Source organism: Trichechus manatus, unplaced genomic scaffold (genome assembly GCF_000243295.1).
Source record: "Trichechus manatus latirostris isolate Lorelei unplaced genomic scaffold, TriManLat1.0 scaffold00002, whole genome shotgun sequence".
NCBI lineage: Eukaryota > Metazoa > Chordata > Mammalia > Sirenia > Trichechidae > Trichechus > Trichechus manatus.
In genome coordinates this window covers 7923886-7942592 of record NW_004443938.1, presented here as the reverse complement: position 1 = coordinate 7942592, position 18707 = coordinate 7923886, and the positions used below count along the sequence as shown (strand labels likewise).

The following is an 18707-nucleotide window of genomic DNA, read 5'->3' as shown; positions in this document are numbered from 1 at the left end:
TGCGGTCATTGGTGGTAGCTGGGCACCATCTAGTTCTTCTGGTCTCAGGCTGATGAAGTCTCTGGTTTATGTGACCCTTTCTGTCTCTTAGGCTACTACTTTCCTTATGTCTTTGGTGTTCTTCATTCTCCTTTACACCAGGCGATTGGGAACAATTGAAGAATCAATATCTTTTCATATGCCAGCAGTCAGAAATACAATGCAAAAAATTTGCTTTCTGGATGACAGATGTTCCTACTTTCAGAAATATTCCAACATAGACAAATTTTTACTTCTCAGCTCCTTCCACCGTGGAAAATAGTTTTAGCTCCTCCTTTGGACCCATGGCTTTATTTTAGAAGAGGAATGACGTATTTATTCTAACTAAAAGGCTCATCTGGGAGGTTTATCAAGAATTGCCTGTCCTGATGGACTATTGAAATCGCACCCTCCCTCTTTCCAAAATAGAAACTTCTTTCAGTTTTGAAACGCCTTTTCTTTTTGCAGCTTTTCTGTGTGAACCTTTCAGAATCTTAGGTCCAAGTTTCATCCTGGGCGTCCAAGTTCACCTGTCCTGGTTACATCCTGCTGGCTTTGCCTCTGCACCCAAGGTGTGACTTACCTGAAGGAAGCAGACTGTCAGGAGAAGGCTTCAGCACAGACAGATTCACAACCCAGGCACATAGAGGTCGTCGCCCTGCCAATGGCAAGATTGGCATATCTAGAATCACTTACATAGGTGAATTCCATTATCGTTTCAGACACTGAAGTCAAAGGGCAAGTGTGGGGGAAGAGAGTCTTGAGATGAGCCTGGAACTGGCCATCTGTGTCCCAGTCCCTGTTTGTCGGAATGGGCCACGGGATGTAACAATGCCTCTGTTTCTTGGCCTTGAGTGCCCATCCTGATGTCCAGTCCTGGGACTCTCAGGAGAGAGCGCCTGTTCTTTCTCTAGAACCAAACCCAACTCACACCCTCTCAGTTGCCTTCCCTGGTTTCCCTCAGACTAGCAGAGCGAGCAGGTCTCTCATCTTTGTGCGTACAAGCATCTGTCATGTTGTATAAAGAGGGCATTTACCGTGTCCACCTCCTCTACCAGGCTGGAGGGCTTAAAGGGCAGGGAGAAAGTTGGGACCACCACCTGTTTGCAAGGCCATGTTTGAAATGTGGGCCTTGTCACCCCTCTCCACCCTGAGGTTCTCCAAGAGTTGATTTACAGATCCAGCTTGCTGCTTCCCCCTGGTTCCCAGTCCTTGGCCCCGAGCATCCCTACTGCTAGCAGGAGACCAGCACTTTTTTGGAGAGAAGACTTCCACGAATCCAGTTAAGGCCTTTAAGATATGCCTAGAGAAACCTGCATAGTATGCTTTAATGTATTTAAAAGCTCTAGATGGGCCCCAAATGAGCAGGCATGCAGATATTCACCCAGGAGAAAACAGTACTCTCCTATTTATGCAACAAAGTTTCACTCAGTCTGGGCAAGAAAGCAACTAGCTATTTTAAGAAAGCTTCTATATTCAGTCAGTTCATAATCTGTACTTTTTTTCAATCAACTAAAATATCACCTCTTCTGAACCATCTTTAATTGCCAATTGGGAGAATCTAAACAGAGTTGCTGATAGCTAAGGTCTCCTTCGACTTTTCCTTTGTATGCAAATGACTTTTAAAGGTCTGTATGTGGACATTGCCCAGGAAATCAGAATGTCACCAGGTATAACTGTTAGGTTGAACAGTCACTGTTCATGACATAATTAAAAGGTAAGTTTAAAGAGTGCATAGGAGACAAAAAATAAACTGATGCAGTGGGGGAAGACTTTCCCTGCCACTGTATAAACCTTAACAGGCCCTCGAGTTTTCCACCCACTTAAGTTCTACAGGCACTTTAAATCACACAACACAATTTCCCTTCAGTGCTGGTTATGGTCGTCAGCTGCAGTCCAGTGGGCTCTGACTCATGGCGACCAAATGTACAGTAGAAAGAAATACTGCCCGGTCCTGCGGTGCCTTCATGATCTGTGCGATGCTCGAGTCTGTTGTTGTGGTTATTGTGTATTTGGAGTGCCTTCCAACCTGAGTCGGAATCAACTCAAAGGCAACGGGTTCCCAACCTAGGGGGCTCATCTTGCAGCACTGTGTCGGGCAGTATTCTATTGTGATTCATAAGGTTTTTATTAGCTAATTTCCAGCAGTAGATTGCCAGGCCTTTCTTCCTAGTCTGCGTTAGTCTGGAAGCTCTGCTGTAACCTGTCCACCATGGATGACCCTGTTGGTATTTGAAATACTGGCAGTATAGCTCCTAGTATCACAGCAACACGCAAGCCACCACAGTGCAACAAACTGACAGATGGGTGAGCGTCAGTGCTTAGAAAATTTCATGTATTAATCAAAACCTCAAAACTGATTTAATCTCAAATATTTCCCCTTCCCCCAGTTTGGGCGTGCTCCCGCTGGGAATTTATCCTGAGAAAGGGGGCGTGGTTGGCGTCATCTCTATTTCTGTCTTGTATGTTGACTCCTGCTCACTCCCACCCAAGCTTGCCACCCCGTTTCTGACACCCCCCTCTTGATGTCAGGGAGGCAGAGAGCAAGGCGAGAGGACGCTGCCCAGAGCCGGCCTCACACTCCTGGCAGGTGTTTGCTGTGACTCTCCTCTCTCGGTTTCCCATCCTGCGCAGCTTCTCTCTGGGGTGCCTAAGGGCCTGTCCGCCTGGGGGGCCCGTGCGCGTGGGGGGCCGGTCCGCGGGGAGGGCCCGTCCGCCTGGGGGGCCCGTCCGCACAGGAGGCCTGTCTGCCTGGGGGTCCGTGCGCGAGAAGGGCCCGTGCGCGTGGGGGGCAGGTTCGCTTCGGGGGCCTGTGCGTGTGGGGGGCCCGTGCGCGTGGGGTCCCGCCCGCGTGGAGGGTCTGTCCGTCTGGAGGGCTCTGCAGTCTAGGTGTTCACCAGGGGCTCCTTCCTCAGCCCTTGGGTATCTTGCATGCACTCTGAGCTTCTTGTGCTTGGGGTCCCTCTGCCCTGCTAGACGGGATCGAAAGTGACCCCACACAGCACTGTCTCATACATGAGCATATACTCACCCTCGTGTGCACTGACAACTCGGGGTGCAAGCCCAGGCACGTCAGTCCTGCTGCCACAGGCTCCTTTCCATCCTCACACACAAGGCAGAAAGCAGCAGGACTTGGTGGGGCCCGACTGCAGGGAACAGTTTCAAGGCTCTGCAGAAGGTCCCAGTAGATCCCGGGGGATGGGGAACTGACCAGAGCACAGCGCCGGTTACCCTGAAGAAACCCCTCAGGCTCCTGACCTCGCACGCGCCCACCCCCGTCAGAGGCCGTGATCTGTCCCCGGGGGGCCCAGCCCTGAGGGGTCTCCTTGGAGTATGGAACATGAAGCATGTGTCTTGTCCTCACCTTGGCCCTGCAGTCAACACTGAGTCAAGAGTCCCTTGAACTCCCCGCCACACTGAGTTTACTTCAGCCAAACGTGAATCTGTAGGAGGAATTTTACACTTACTGTAAAATCAGCTTTCCCGCTTCATTGTCTTCCTTAAAGTCTACATTTTTCACATTGACACGATGGAATGTATATGGTTCAGCATAAACTTAGCTATCAGTGAAGGTGGAATTGAAAAATATAATGGACATATTAGAAAAACTGCAAATAGTATTGCTATTTCTTTGCTCGCCTGCTTTCTGTGTTATATTGTCATGCACGTCTTTAATTAATGTCCCAGGTAATAAAGAAGAAAGTAATGGTAGCAGTGCTGTTAGGACTAAGGTCTATTTGGACCCTTCTGAGATGAATTTACTTTTTCTCTCTCTGTCTAATGCAGTAATTTAATATGAGCTTTTTGTGAGCCTGTTTATATTCATTTTGCAATGACCATACAATGAAAAAAAAAAACTCTCTCCTGCCAATGACTTCTAAGCTTAGATTTTGCAAACCTATTGCAACTCTGCTTCTGCTTCCCAAATGAACTCTACATTTTATTTTAAAATTTATTTCTTGAACCTTGAAGTTACCTTTGTCATACACTAAAGTACTAACAAATTGTACAATATTATGATTTTAAAAACAAGAACATACTTGGGCCATAACAGCAGGATGGTTATTGTCAGGCGCCATGGAGTCGGTTCCACCACATACGACCCTGTGCGCAACAGAACGAAACACTGCCCGGTCCTGTGCCGTCCTCACAGCCACTGCTATGTTTGACCCCATTACTGCAGCCACTGTGTCAGTCCGTCTTGTTGAGGAAATGTTGTGCAATAATTCAACAATTCTCCCTCTGTTTTAACTTTGTTTTGACCTTTAGGCAAGTCAGATATTTATTTGTGTACAGACAGGGTTTTGAGGAGTTTATAGTTCTTCTAACAGAAATCATCGAATATTGTATGTGTTTATATATGTGTGTGTGTTTATGTATTATAAATATGATAAATAATGACCCAACCAAATAGCTATAGAACCAAGACATTCAAAGAGAAGCAGGGTAATGATTTATATTTTTGTTATGATCAAGTAAGATTTCTACAAGAATTGGTATGTTAGGATATCAGTCCACAGAGGTGTCGCTGACCCTCTTTTTTCATGTACCCACCGATCTCTCTATTCCTTGCCGTGTAAAACTGGGTCTTCTTGCTCTCACCTTAAGACTAGTCTCATGACATCTAGAAAGACAAATGCACCAGGCTCACCCCAAAAACACTGGAAAGCAATGTGGTTTTACCAGAGTTTTCTTGGGGACACCAAAGAGAGGACCACCAAGGACATCATTCATTGATTCATTAAACACACATTCATTCAAAGTTTATTATGTGCCAACACAGCAAAACTCCCGAAAAATCCTTAGGAGAGTGAACCCATGCTGCCAGGCAGCCATTTTCCACTTACCAAGTCCATCAAAACTTCCTTCCGGCTTACCCAGGGTGTCTGAATCAATGGGTGCTTCTGCAGAGACCTGAGGACTAGAGGAGGTGCTCATAGCCCCTGGGAATAAAGCAGGTCTCTAAAACACTGACCCCACCCATGGGAACGGAGCCTTGCAGACTTCACATGTGTGGTAACTGTGCACCCTCAGCTTTCACTCTGCTTTTTATTCACTTGCGCCTGGAGTCAGGACACAAAGAGCAGTAAACCCAGCTTTAATAGACTTTGTTGAGATTGTGAAATGGGAAGAAGAGTACCGTTTAGAGCTAGTTCATTTTCTTAGCAAATAAAATAGTGAAGACCTACAGTAGATTCCAGCTTTGCACCACACCATTGTCATCTGTAGAAGAACGGGAATGCCAGAGTCATCGATTCTACCTACGTGTCATCTGTCCTGGGAGGGTCCTGAGGCGGTCTCCCTAGGTGAGCTGGATTCGTCTCCCACAGCTGCTATAACAAAGCCCCACACAGTAGGTGGCTTATAAAAACAACAGTGTATTACCTCACGGTTTTAGAGGATAGTACTCAGAATTCAGGGGGTCAGCAGGGCCATGTTCTCTGGGAAGGATCTACGGAAAAATCCTTTCTTATCTTTCCTGGCTTCTGGTAGCCCCAAGAGTTCCTTGGCTTACAGCTACAGCAGAATCCCATCCTCACATGGCTGTCTTCCCTCTGTCTGTCTCTCTATGTCTGTTCTTCTATAAAATACCACGCAGATGGGATTAGGATCCATCCTAGTCTGGTATGACCGCATGTTAACTTAACTGAAAACCTCTTCAAAGACTGTTTCCAAGGAAGGTCTCATTCACAGATAACAGGAGTTAGGACTTCCACGTATTTTTAGGGGGGATACAGTTCAATCCATGACAGGGGCTACTTCCATATACTGTTAATCAGGTGCCTCCTAGAGTTTCTATTAGCAAGTTTTGCTAAATCTTTGCTAGGTCCTACGTTATATGGAATTTTTACTAACTCTTTGCTGAGAACTATATTGTGACATGTATGCTGTGTTCATAAACCCAACCCAAGAGCTTTTGAGACTAGTAGGTGTGTAAGCTACCAACTAGCTAGATCTGACAGCCCACCCACACGCATATGATCCATGGTGGGGTGGCAGGTGGGGGATAACGCATTGTCCAGAGCCTTCCCCATGATCAGGGCTGTCTCATGGGTCCAGTCTTGTTCTAATCTAATGTATCCGCATCTGTATGCTCGAACAACAATGGGCTGGAAGCTGGGGTCTTTTTGAATATTAGAGGATTGTTACTAGAGTGTAAACTCCATGAAAGCAGGTATCCGTCTTTTTTTTTTTTCATTGCTTTATCACCAGCTAAAGAACAGTTCCTGTTAATTCTTGAGTTCAGTAAGTATTTGTTGGATGCATGGATGGATGGGTGGATGGGTGGATGGGTGGATGGGTGGATGGGTGGATGGGTGGATGGTGTTTTAGTTTTCCATTACTGCTATAGCAAGTTACCACAGACTTAGTGGTTAGACAGCTCCCATCTATTATCTCACAGTTCTGTAGATCGAAAGCACAGCAGGCTCAACTGTGTTCTCTGCTTAGGCTCTTGTAAGGCCAAAATCAAGATGCCAGCCAGCCTGCACTCCTTATCAAGGTTCTGGGGCATTGGCAGAAATCAGTTACAAGCAGTTGTAGGACCAGGGTCCCCATTTCCTGGCTGGCTGTCAGCAGGGGGTAGCTCTCAGCTTCTAGAGGCCACCCCCATTCCCTGGCTGTTGGTCCCCTTCATCTTCAAAGCCAGCAATGACCGTCTGAGCCCTTCTCCTGCTTCCATCTCTCTGACCTCCTTTCTTCCTCCTACTTCTGCTTTTAGGACTCATGTGATTACACTGGGCCCACAATGATAATCTTGGATAGTCTCTCTATTTGAAGGTTAGCTGATTAGTGACCTTAATTCTATCTACAAAACCTCTTCACAGCAGTACCTAGATTTGTGTTTGATTGAATAATCAGGGGATGGGAATCTTGAGAGTGAGCATCTTTAGAAACATTCCTTTTGGAGGAACTCATCCAGAAGTTGATGCTAGATGGCCATGATCGGGCTGTTGAAGTATATGTTCAAGAGGATACAAAAATGGATTGTAAACATTTTGAAAAGATAACACATCTCTACCCTCTCATGATAAACTCAGAGAGGCTCGAGGGTGTATAAAACCTTGAATAGGCGGGACAAGACACAGAGTTTAAAGGTTTTCTTAGTCATTTCAGAATTGGAAGACGTCACATCATCTAGTGATCCAATAGGAGCCCTGGTGGTGCAGTGGTTAAAGCACTCGACTACTAACCGAAGGTCAGCAGATCAAACCCACCAGCTGCTCCTTGGAGGAAGATGTGGTAGTCTGTTTCTGTAAAGATGACAGCCTTGGAAACCCTAGGGGATACCTCTATTCTGTCCTATGAGTCGAAATCAACCTGACAGCAACAGGTGTAGTGACCCGGAGATTCATGTGGAGGTGGAGAATAAAATCAAGATGTTCACCATGCCATTGGAAAGGTTAGCCCAGTGGTAGCTGCATGCCGTCACGAGCAGAACAGGAAGTCTGCTAACCAGGAGTGTTCTTGGCCACTCCCTGCCACAGACAGTGCATTCCATTTCCTGGGCAATTCCATCAGTATTACCATACTCCCCACAGGCCGGCCTTGGAAAGGACGGGGAGGCATTATTTTGGGAATTGTTATTCTCACTTTACAGATGAAGAAGCTGAGAATTGGGTCAAAGGACTTGCCTGAGGTCATATGGCAGAAATGAGCCGAAGCCAAGACCTGAAAACCAAGTTGATCCCACACCCAACCTGTGTGACAGACACTCTGGAATATGAATTTCTTCACCAGAAATGGCATTCCGGTGATACTTCTGATCCACAGATGCCTTTTATTTAATGCACTGAAGTAAATGGAAGTTTTATTGATCCACTTTAATGACTATTATATGCTGTCAGATCAAAGTAGCTGTGGCTGATCTTCTCCCAAATTCATAGGCATCATAAAGCAAAAATGTTTTCATATCATCAATTTCCATTGTGGAGTAGTGATCAATAATAACTTGAGAAAAACTCTGAAAATAGAAAACTAGCGGCAAGTTCACCTAGTTAAAAACATCAAACATTGAGTATTAACTAACCTGTTAGCATAGCCCCACTCTTTCTGCTAGAAGGTGTATAACTATGTGGAACACACTCAATTTTTTTAAGCCCAGCCACATTCCTTCTCATAATTATAGATAAAATCAGTGTACGTAGTATAATCACCTTGTAGGCCAGGTCTTCCTAGAAGAAAGTTATTCCCTAGTGTATATTAAAAAAAATATGCTTGAAAACATCTTGCCATATTTTGTCAAATCTAAGGTGTAATCAATCCTGCGTTAAGATGTTGTTGTTAGATGCCGTCGAGTTGGTTCCAACTCGTAGCGACCCTGTGTACAACAGAATGAAACACTGCCCAGTCCTGGACCATCCTCACGCTTGTTGTTATGCTTGAGCCCATTGTTGCAGCCACTGTGTCAATCCATCTCGTTGAAGGTCTTCCTCTTTTCACCGACCCTCTACTCCACCAAGCATGATGTCCTTTCCCAGGGACTGGTCCCTTGTGATAAGTTGTCCAAAGTACATGAGACAAAATCTCACCATCCTCACTTCTAAGGAGCATTCTGGCTGTACTTCTTCCAAAACAGATTTGTTCATTCTTCTAGCAGTCCATGGTATATTCAATATTCTTTGCCAACACCATAATTCAAAGGCATCAATTCTTCTTCAGTCTTCCTTATTCATTGTTCAGCGTGTGCATGCATAGAGGCAATTGAAAATACCATGGCTTGGGTCAAGTGCACCTGAGTCCTCAAGGTGACAGCTTTGCTTCTTTAACACTTTAAAGAGGTCTTTTGCAGCAGATTTGCCCAAATGCAGCCCTGGTGGTGCACTGGTTAAGTGCTCAGCTGCTAACCAAAAGGTCAGCAGTTCAAACCCACCAGTCACTCGGTGGGAGAAAGATATGGCAGTCTGCTTCCATAAAGATCACAGCCTTGGAAACCCTATGGGGCAGTTCTGCTCTGTGTTAAGATACTATATTATTTTGTGTAGCACTGAGAAAGAAAACCAAAAACCAAACCCATTGCCACTGGGCCGATTCTGACTCATAGTGACCCTACAGGACAGACCAGAACTGCCCCAAGGGGTTTCCAAGGAGTGGCTGGTGGATTCGAACTGCAACCTTTTGGTTAGCAGCCGTAACTCTTAACCACCATGCCACCAGGGCTCTGAGAAAGAAAAAGTGTTGCCAATTAAACTATGATGAACTTTCAGTTTTAAGAAACATCCTGATTCAGAAATACAAAAATGTCAGAAATGTGCATCATTGACTTAATGCAATACATTAAGTCTGATCCCGTGAGGCACCAATTAAACACAGAGGGGAAGTGAACACGAATGAAGTGATCCCACGTACCATCACCTCCCCTAATCCTCACAGCGCCATATTAAGACCAGCTTACAGACAAGGACATTCAACCCAGAAAATTTTAGTGCTGGGCCCAAGGTCATTCAAGGGCAGTCAAGATTCAAATCTAAATTAGTTTGATTCAAAATGTATTTGTTTAGTTTTCCAAAAGGATTAGAATCTCTCCTTTGTCGCTTATGATTTCATAGCCAATGCACCTACCTATTTCTTGGGTATGGACCAAGGTGATAAACCCAAAACCCACTGCTGTCAAGTCGGCTCCAACTCATCGCGATGCTATAGGGCAGAATACATCTGCCCCATAAGATTTCGAAGGCTGTAATTGTTACGGAAGCAGACTGCTGCATCTTTCTCTAGTAGAGCAGCTGATGGATTCGAACTGCTGACTGTTCATTTAGCAGCTGAATGCTTAACTGCTGTGCCACCAGGCTCCTAAGATGATAAAGAAGGAAGAAATAAAAACAAAAGCAAAAAGCAATTGCCCTGGAGAGTCGGGTTGTCATGGCTGTGACTTTTTGGAAGTAGATAGCCAGGCCTTTCTCTTGAGGCATCTCTGGATGGATCAAACCTCCAACCTTTCCTTAGTAGCCGAGCGCTTAACTGTTTGCACTACTCAGGGGCTCCTAAAGAAAGAAGAGGACAGGTCAAAGATGACATTTCAGGATACTCGGTACATCACAAAACTAACAGAGGTCACAACTTTACCACTAAATTAAATAAGCAGCATTTGCATGGCCCTGGAGAGTCACATGCGTTTGTTAAAGAAATGATTTGGGATACATTAATGGATGCAAAAATAGATATGGCCCAATTTCTATACAGTGTTCTCTACAAAACACTAAGAGCTAAAATGTCAGCACTGTGAGGCCAGTTATATGCTTCAGTCTTCACCAAACCCAACTAATTCTGTGGTGAATTTGAAATTAAAGTCCCAAATAAAGAGGAGAATTTTTACTCTTCTTGCTGCAAGTAGAACAAAATAATGAGATTATTTATTATAATGAAATCAGGAATGTAGCATGAAACAGAGATTATAAGAACAGTTTAGCTGTGTATACTAGTTCCAGTTTAACTGTATCTATTATGATAGTACCAGTTGCCATGAAGTCAGCTCTGATTTCTGGCGACCCCATGTGCGTCAGATTTGAATTGTTCTCCACAGGGTTTTCAATAGCTGATTTTTTGGAATTAGATTGCTAAACCTGTCTTCAGAGGCACCTCTGGGTGGATTCGAACTTCCAACCTTCCGGCCTACAGCCAAATTACAATAGACGAATTATTCAGTGTCCACATGACAGGTTAGGTACACTGTAGCTGCTAAACTATATATGCGACTGACCTAATAAATTCTTTTTTTCATATTCTCATAATCGAATAGATTGTCATGTGATGAATGAGGACTTTTTTTTATTGGTGAATGATGTTTGATGTTTATTGGGGCATGGACCAAGGTTTTAGTGTGAGGAGAGTTAAAACAGTAACTTCCATGTGGTTGATTTGGACAAATTTTAATTAAAAACAGGGCAAGATTAAACCTTACTTTTGAAGGCAATTTAATTTGTACAATATTTTCATTTGCAAACACAATTCTTTATGAAAAGACCACTTATTTCAGGTGGAACAGTTCCCAGTCTCTTTATCTTAGATAATTACATAGTTTCCCCCACCACACACACACAGTTCTTCTAAATAATAATAGGTGTTTATATATATATATAGAGAGAGAGAGAGAGAGCCCTGGTGGCATAGTAGTTAAAAGCTACAGCTGATAACCAAAAGATTGACAGTTTGAATCCACCAGCTGCTCCTTGGAAATCCTATGAGGCAGTTCTACTCTGTCCTATAGGGTAGCTATGTATGAGTCAGAACCGGCAATGGGTTTTTTTGGGTTTTACAGATAGATAGATAGATAGACAGACAGACAGATAGACAGATAAATGCGCATACATACACATATTAAAAATTGTTCTTGCCATTTATTCTTCTGTTATTTTGCCAAATTGATATTTTGGGTTAAGCACAGGTGTGGATTATACAGGATCAATGTGTTCTCCTAACTTGATAGTGTCGCATGGAACAAGTACTCCTCTGTAGTCTAAGACATGGCATTTATCTGCTTTTATCAGTGCATCATCGAGAGCTGCTTTTATGGCCTTATTTCTGAAAACCAGCCTGCTTTTTCTGAGAATGCCCTACCTGCTTTTAGTAGAAATCTATGCACAATTACTTTTCTCTTGGTTTCCTGTATTTTAAGAAGAAAGCATAACTCATTCCAAATAAAACCTTTCTAGGATAATAATCACTTAGCATAGGAATGATTTTAGTATTGATATAGCTAAGTTTCTCTCAATAAATAATTTCCATGCCCAATACATAATGCATCAAGCATGCCTGTTAATTGATAGTTTTGTAATGCAAGAATTTCCATGAGAAAACTCTGTGAGATACAAGCTAACACATTTAAAGAATTAACACCCTTAAATTGTAATTGGAAGATAAGTTCTAATTACTGTTTAATTTCTTGGTTAGAAATCTTTGGCATGTATAATATAAAACTGACTCTGAAATTATGCAGTTAATATTATTAGCATTTAGCAATTCCTTTTGAAGCTGTGATAGCTTAATTTGTTTGGCTCAAAAATTACTCAGCCAGAAAAAAATAAGTGCTTAAAAGTTAGAAAGTTTAGAAAGTGGGCCCTTATATAGTTAACTAATCTATACTTGTCCACATTCAGGTGAGTTGCATCTGCACTGGGTCTTTGAAAAAAATGGTCTATTCTCTAGAAGATGAGCTGTTTGAGGGGTTCTAAGTCAAGCTGAGAGTTGTTTTTGTTTTGTTTTGTTTTTATAATTTGGTTATAAAGATCACATATTAATATGAAACATTGTGACATCATGCTATAATCTTTATTCAAATCAAATACAGAAAGTAAGAAATATCTCACCTTAAAGACTGATGTGTTCTTAGAATTGGTTAGTTCGTGTCTAAACTGTGTCTTTTATTAATAACTTAAAGCTCATAGAATTGTTCTGCCAACTATATTTCTAGAGTATTTCCTGTTTTTTATTTGCGTAATGGAATTATTTGCTTACAGATTTGTCGCATTGTTTTGTATTATTTAACTCTATTAACAATAGCCAACATTTATTCAGTACTTTCTGTATGCCCAGCACAGGGTTATACACTTTTCCTAAATCATCTCATTTACTCCTCACAACTCCAGGAGGAAGAAAATGTCCTTAATCTAATCTAACAGGAGAGGAAATGAAGGTAGAGAGACTAACTGATTTGCACACTGGCAGTCAGTTAATGAAAGGGCACCTATGTCCGAATTCAAATGGAAAGCGGAACAAAAGTGATAACTCCCATAGTTTTTCCCATTCCCCGAAGACTCAGATTCAGCCACACCTAATTAGGGGTCTCGTTCCGGTGTATTAGACAGGGCATTCGGGTGGGCTGATTTCATCTTCCAGTGTTCAGACCAGCAGTGCTCAACTCATAACACTCCTACACTTGCAGCTTATCCTGAAGTTGTTTTTTTTTTTTAATTTTGTTACTAAATGAAAAGAAGTAGTGTCCAATACTAATTATTACTATGATCTATTTTTCAAAATATCATGAGTATCAATGACCCTGGACAAAAACTCAACACAAATGCAGTATTTTTGCAATAGTATAAAATTTATAATATGATAGTTTATTAAAAAGTTTTCATTAGTATATAATATATGCAGTCATTCAGATTTGTATTGTATATATTACGTATTTATTAAAGCTCTTTTAACTAGTTAATAGAACATGCACAGACTTTTGCTGAATTAATAAGTCCAACGTAATACACCAGCAGACCTATGGATAGCTTTTAAAAGTGAGAAATTTTATCCTGAAGTATATAGTTCTTCATGTGCTATAGTTTGTCCTTCATGTAAAAAGACAGTTTTGCTGACAGCGTTAGTGTCTGATGGAAGTCCTATGGTTAGCAGGCCTTAGCTTGAGGTGACTCAAGACAGTTGCCAGAACTGTACTTTGGAAAGAAGAGTTTACAAGATTTATCCACTGAAAGATGTGAATTAACTGTAACTTGGAGAGAAAAAAAAAAAACCCTAGTTTCACTTTTGAGTTGGGGGAAGATGAGTTGTTGTAATGATCAAGAAAAAACTCATTCTGTCTAAATTATGACATAGCTGATCTTCAGCTTGAAATCCAGTTATCCTGAGAGACAGAGAGAGAAATGAATAAGAGAAAAGAGAAGGACTATGAATGTGATAAGCACAGAAAGAATTTTAGCAGGTAGAGAGATTGTAACTTAAAACTATAAGGGTGTTTTCATTTTTTTTGAACATCTAAGAGAAAAATGATGCAAAATGGAAAAACATTGAGAAAGTACAGAAACGAGATCAAATAGAGCCAGCAGTTTTAACTGTAGCTATAACACAAGAATACACTGAAAATAAAGGCCACAAGATGTGAATGAATGAAAACACCTTATATGGAATGAAGATGACAAATAGGCTCCTTGATTATAATATTGCAGACTTGAAATACTAAACCAAACTCGTTGCCGTTGAGTTAATTCCAACTCATAGCAACCTTATAGGACAGAGTAGAACTGCCCCATAGGGTTTCCAAGGAGCAGCTGGTGGATTCAAACTGCCGACCTTTTGCTTAGCAGCCGTAGCTCTTAACCACTGCACCACCAGGGCTCCATACAGCACACTTAGAAGGGCCTTATTTCATTTGTGGTGGAACTAACTCCCAATATAGCATCCTTCCATAAGTGGTCATCCACCCTCTGCTTGAATCCTCTTAGTCACGTGCTGCTCACCACATCATACGGCACTGATATCACATGCAAACACCTTAACTGGTGATAAAATCCCTCCTTGTATTTAACCAAAACCTGCCTCCCTGTAACTTTGGTCTTCATCTGCTGTCGGGGCCTCCCTCAGGGGAGTCCTCACTCAGTGTTCACTCAGTGCTCACTCTTAGACACAACCCCTTTCATTGCATGGGTCTCACACACGCTTTCCTGATGTACGTTCTTCTTGTGCATCCTTGTCTTAGACTGGGTTCTCTAGAGGAGCAAAACCAGTAAAGCATATAAATACATACAGAGAGAGATTTATATCAAGGAAACAGCTCACATGACTGTAGAGGCTAGAACGTCCCAAGTCCATGGATCAGGGTAGAGGCCTCTCCCAATTCACACAGTCATGGAAACTGGTGAGCCAAAGATTGGCAGGTCTGAGAGCAGGGCTCCGGCTCACAGGCCGTGAAGGTGGACGACTTTCAAGATCTGCAGGCAAGACCACAAGGTTTCTCCTGATTCATGCAGCTGCAGGGGCTGGCAAACCCAAAATCTGCAGGTCAGAGAGCAGGGCTGTGCTCACAGGCTGTGAAGATCAACAAATCCCAAGTTCAGCAGATAAGCTGACAGCTCAAGTCCCAAGAACTGGAGGTGAGATGACAGGAGGCAGCCGCAGGATCCAGAGAGAGCAAAAAGCCAGAACGTCTGCTTATATTCAGATGCAGGCCACACCCCCAAGGAAACTCCCTTTCATCTGATTGGCTACTCACAGCATATTCAGTCATGGGAGTGATCACATATAAACACTGAGAATCATGGCTCAGACAAGTTGACACGCAATTTTAACCATCACAGTCCTCTTTTTTGACTTCTTGATTTTGAACAAGATATACCTTTTTTCTGTCCTATTCCAATTATATGAAGACTCGGTCTTAATCACTTCATGTTGCTATTTCAAGACAACATTCATTTGCTGTGCTTTCTCTCGCTTTGTTTCTGCTGTTCTCTATCAACATCTCCAAAATCCTAATGCATTGTTTGAAATCTGGTTGTTTCCTCTTATCACATGAGTTTGCATTTCAAATTATATTATATCCTAGATGTATGGGAACCCTGATTTCTTTAAAATGTGTAAAAATTAAGAAGTGTTGATAGTGCTCGGTTATCTAAATTTTAGGTTTGGCATGAATGATACTGTCTGTCTGAGGTGAGAGCTGTCCTTCTAAATATAGTAAATTTAGGTCCCTTGTCTCTATGGGATGAAACTTAGACACTGTTTTGGTCTAAAAGCAAAATATCACCTCTCAGAACACTGGGTCCACGCTTCAGCAGACATGCTGACACCTGGGTTGTTCTTCTACCCTTTGGCTTTTTCTGTTGGACAGGGTGCAGCCCACGTAGCTGGATTCAATGACGTGTTTCATATTCCCCAAGAAAATACTGGATTGTATGTAAGATTTCTCTAGCGGACAGCTTCTTTAAAAAAAAAAAAAAAAAGGTAGTCGTTCACTGTTTTCTGTCCCTTGCACCACGAAATTCCATCACTTACCAACCTTATTACGTTTCCTCTTGCAGCTTTATCTCCAGCCCACTATTAGTTCAGGCTAATTACCATGACCATGAATTCTCCCTTGTTTTCTGAGCAGCACAAATCACATTTGTTGTTCCATCTCAAACTGGAAAACCTCCCTGTAACTCTAGGAACGCGTGGTTGCCAGTCTAAAAGAATTCTGGATGTGCTAGTAGTTTGTGGTTTTCTTTTCTTTCTTTTTAAGTGTTTCTATCTCTGTAATCCTGGGGCATTACCTCAGTACTTTCTATCGTGAGAAAGAGGAAATTCAAGTCCCTGAGCAACTCCTCCTCTCACCGCTGTGACGGTCCAGCACGTCTGCCCCTGGGACAAATGATGCTTTTGTAAAAGAAGAAATAGGCAGATGTATCAGTAGGCTGAATGTTGTGAGATAAACAAAAGGATTTCTTTTATTATTATTGTTATTATTTACCTTGCTAACAATTTACCTGGTCGCCTTATCTGTGGTTCTATGGAAGTTGTTCATGAAGAAATATTCAAGGGAGAGAATAAGAATCTGTCTCCTCCATATTGAAGTTTAGAAGGAAGTTAGGGCCTGAGATGTCCCACAAAATCAACTATATGATTGGATAATTGGAAAGAAATCAGAAGTGAATATCAGTTTATAGAGATGGCAGAAAAAATAAATCACAAGATGAAGTGTAGTCACTAGGATTTCTAGTGTGGAGAGACTGTGTGCTGGTAGGAGTTTTGAGAAGGTACATTTATGGGAAAAATACAGAAAAAAAAATAAAAAAGACAGAGAGAGAGGTAGGCCTGTCCTCACAGATTCAGACTGAGAAATGGCGGAGGAAAACATAGTAAGGTTTATCAAAGGCTGCCAGACTATTGTCTCCACCCCTTTGGGTAGACTTGGGAAGCCAGGCTGGGAGAAATTAGCTTCCTGTACTTGCTGCAGGTAGAATCATCCCCCTTTCCTAACCTACATGCCATAGAGAATCCATTCATTCATTCATTTATTCAACACATTTTCACTGAGTGCTTATATGTACCAGGTACTGCTCTAAACACCAAATATAAAGTCGTAAACTTAAACTAATGAGAACATATATAATTAAACACTCGTAAGTTCAAAGCAGTGATGATCATGTTATTACTAAGTGCTGTGGAGTGAGTTCCCACTCATAGTGACCCCATGCACAACAGAATGAAACACTGCCCAGCCCTGCACCATCCTCACAACCGTTGCTATGTTTGAGCCCATTGTTGCAGCCACTGTGCCACTCCATCTTGTTGAGGGTCTTCCTCTTTTTCACTGACCCTCTACTTTACCAAGCATGATGTCCTTCTCCAGGGACTGGTCCCTCCTAAAAACATGTCCAAATTACGTGAAACCAAGTCTCGCCATCCTCACTTCTAAGGAGCATTTTGGCTGTGCTTCTGCCAAGACGGATTTGTTCATTCTTCTGGCAGTCCATGGTATATTCAATATTCTATGTCAACACCCTAATTCAAAGGCATCAGTTCTTCTTCAGTCTTCCTTATTGTCTAGCTTTCACATGCATATGAGGCAATTGAAAATACCATAACTTGGGTCAGGCGCACTTAATCCTCCAAGTGGCATCTTTGCTTTTTAACATTTTAAAGAGGTCTTTTGCAGCAGATTTGCCCAATGCAATACGTCATTTGATTTCTTGACTGCTGCTTCCGTGGGCATGGATTGTGGATCCAAGTGAAATGAAATCCTTGACAACTTCAGTCTTTTCTCCATTTGTCATGATGTTGCTTATTGGTCCAGTTGTGAGAATATTTGTTTTCTTTATGTTGAGTGTCATCCATACTGAAGACTGTAATCTTTGATCTTCATCAGTAAGTGCTTCAAGTCCTCTTCACTTTCAGCAAGCAAGGTTGTATCATCCACATATTGTCAATTAATGAGTCTTCCTCCAATCCTGATGCTGTGTTCTTCATATGATGATGATGATAGCAGCCAACAATTACTGAGCACTTGCTCTCCATGAGGCACTGCTCTAAGTGCCTTTACATATGGTCTGTTAAGAAGCCTCAGTCAGGTTGAAGAGTACAGCCTGTTATGCTTGGCTCTTGCTTGAGACCCCAGTGGTCACCTGGCTCTCTTCATCCCCTGAGGTCCTTAGGGAGGCAAAACCATACGGTGGGGAGAGGGGGTGCAGGACCATCTTCCCGTTGGCAGTTGTCTTCCTCCAGCAATTCACTGAAGCAGCACTGAGTGCCCCATGGCAGCACTTTGCTGATCAGCCCCACACACCTGCTAGATTTTTATGAAACCAGCTAGACGAGATCAAGAAAATGAGAGAGAACACAACCTCCTGAAGGACAATTGTGCAGTGGATCAGGAGAACGGAGTTCCCTTACTGCTCTGTCCAGATGGGTTGCAGGACCCTGGGTAAATCATCCGTTTTCCCTCTCTGAGGATTTCTTCAGCTAGCGAAGGGGAAGAATAAATACTCACACATTCTCAAACATGTCAAACCCAAGCTGCTCCTCACTCTTCCTGGGAAGACTCTGTGCCGCAGATTCTCCTTCCACCTCTCACACGTTCCCTTCTCTCCAGCCTTAGAGCTTCTTGTCATTTCTAGCCATGCTGTGTACTCCCCTTGCATCTCACCACCCACTTTGCACAGCGCCCTCTATCCCAAGGCTCTTGAAGGGAACCTGCTGAGGAAAGAAGACCTGGTCTCCTGCGGACAACGCCTGTCTCCCCTCCCTCTCCCACTGCACTTCATCCCCATTGCCTGGTGCTATCACTTATCTGCCTGGTGCCATCACTTACCTGCCTGGTGCCATCACGTACCTGCCTGGTGCCATCACGTACCTGCCTGGTGCCATCACACCTGCCTGGTGCCATCACGTACCTGCCTGGTGCCATCACGTATCTGCCTGGTGCCATCACACCTGCCTGGTGCCGTCACATATCTGCCTGGTGCCATCACATACCTGCCTGGTGCCAT

At 42.9% G+C, this 18707-nt stretch overlaps 1 protein-coding gene across 1 annotated transcript in view; it reads left to right on the top strand.

Annotated features, from left to right (window-relative positions):
* Positions 1 to 18707, top strand: part of PACRG (parkin coregulated) — a 514304-nt gene that overhangs the window by 260988 nt on the left and 234609 nt on the right. The window lies entirely within an intron of this gene.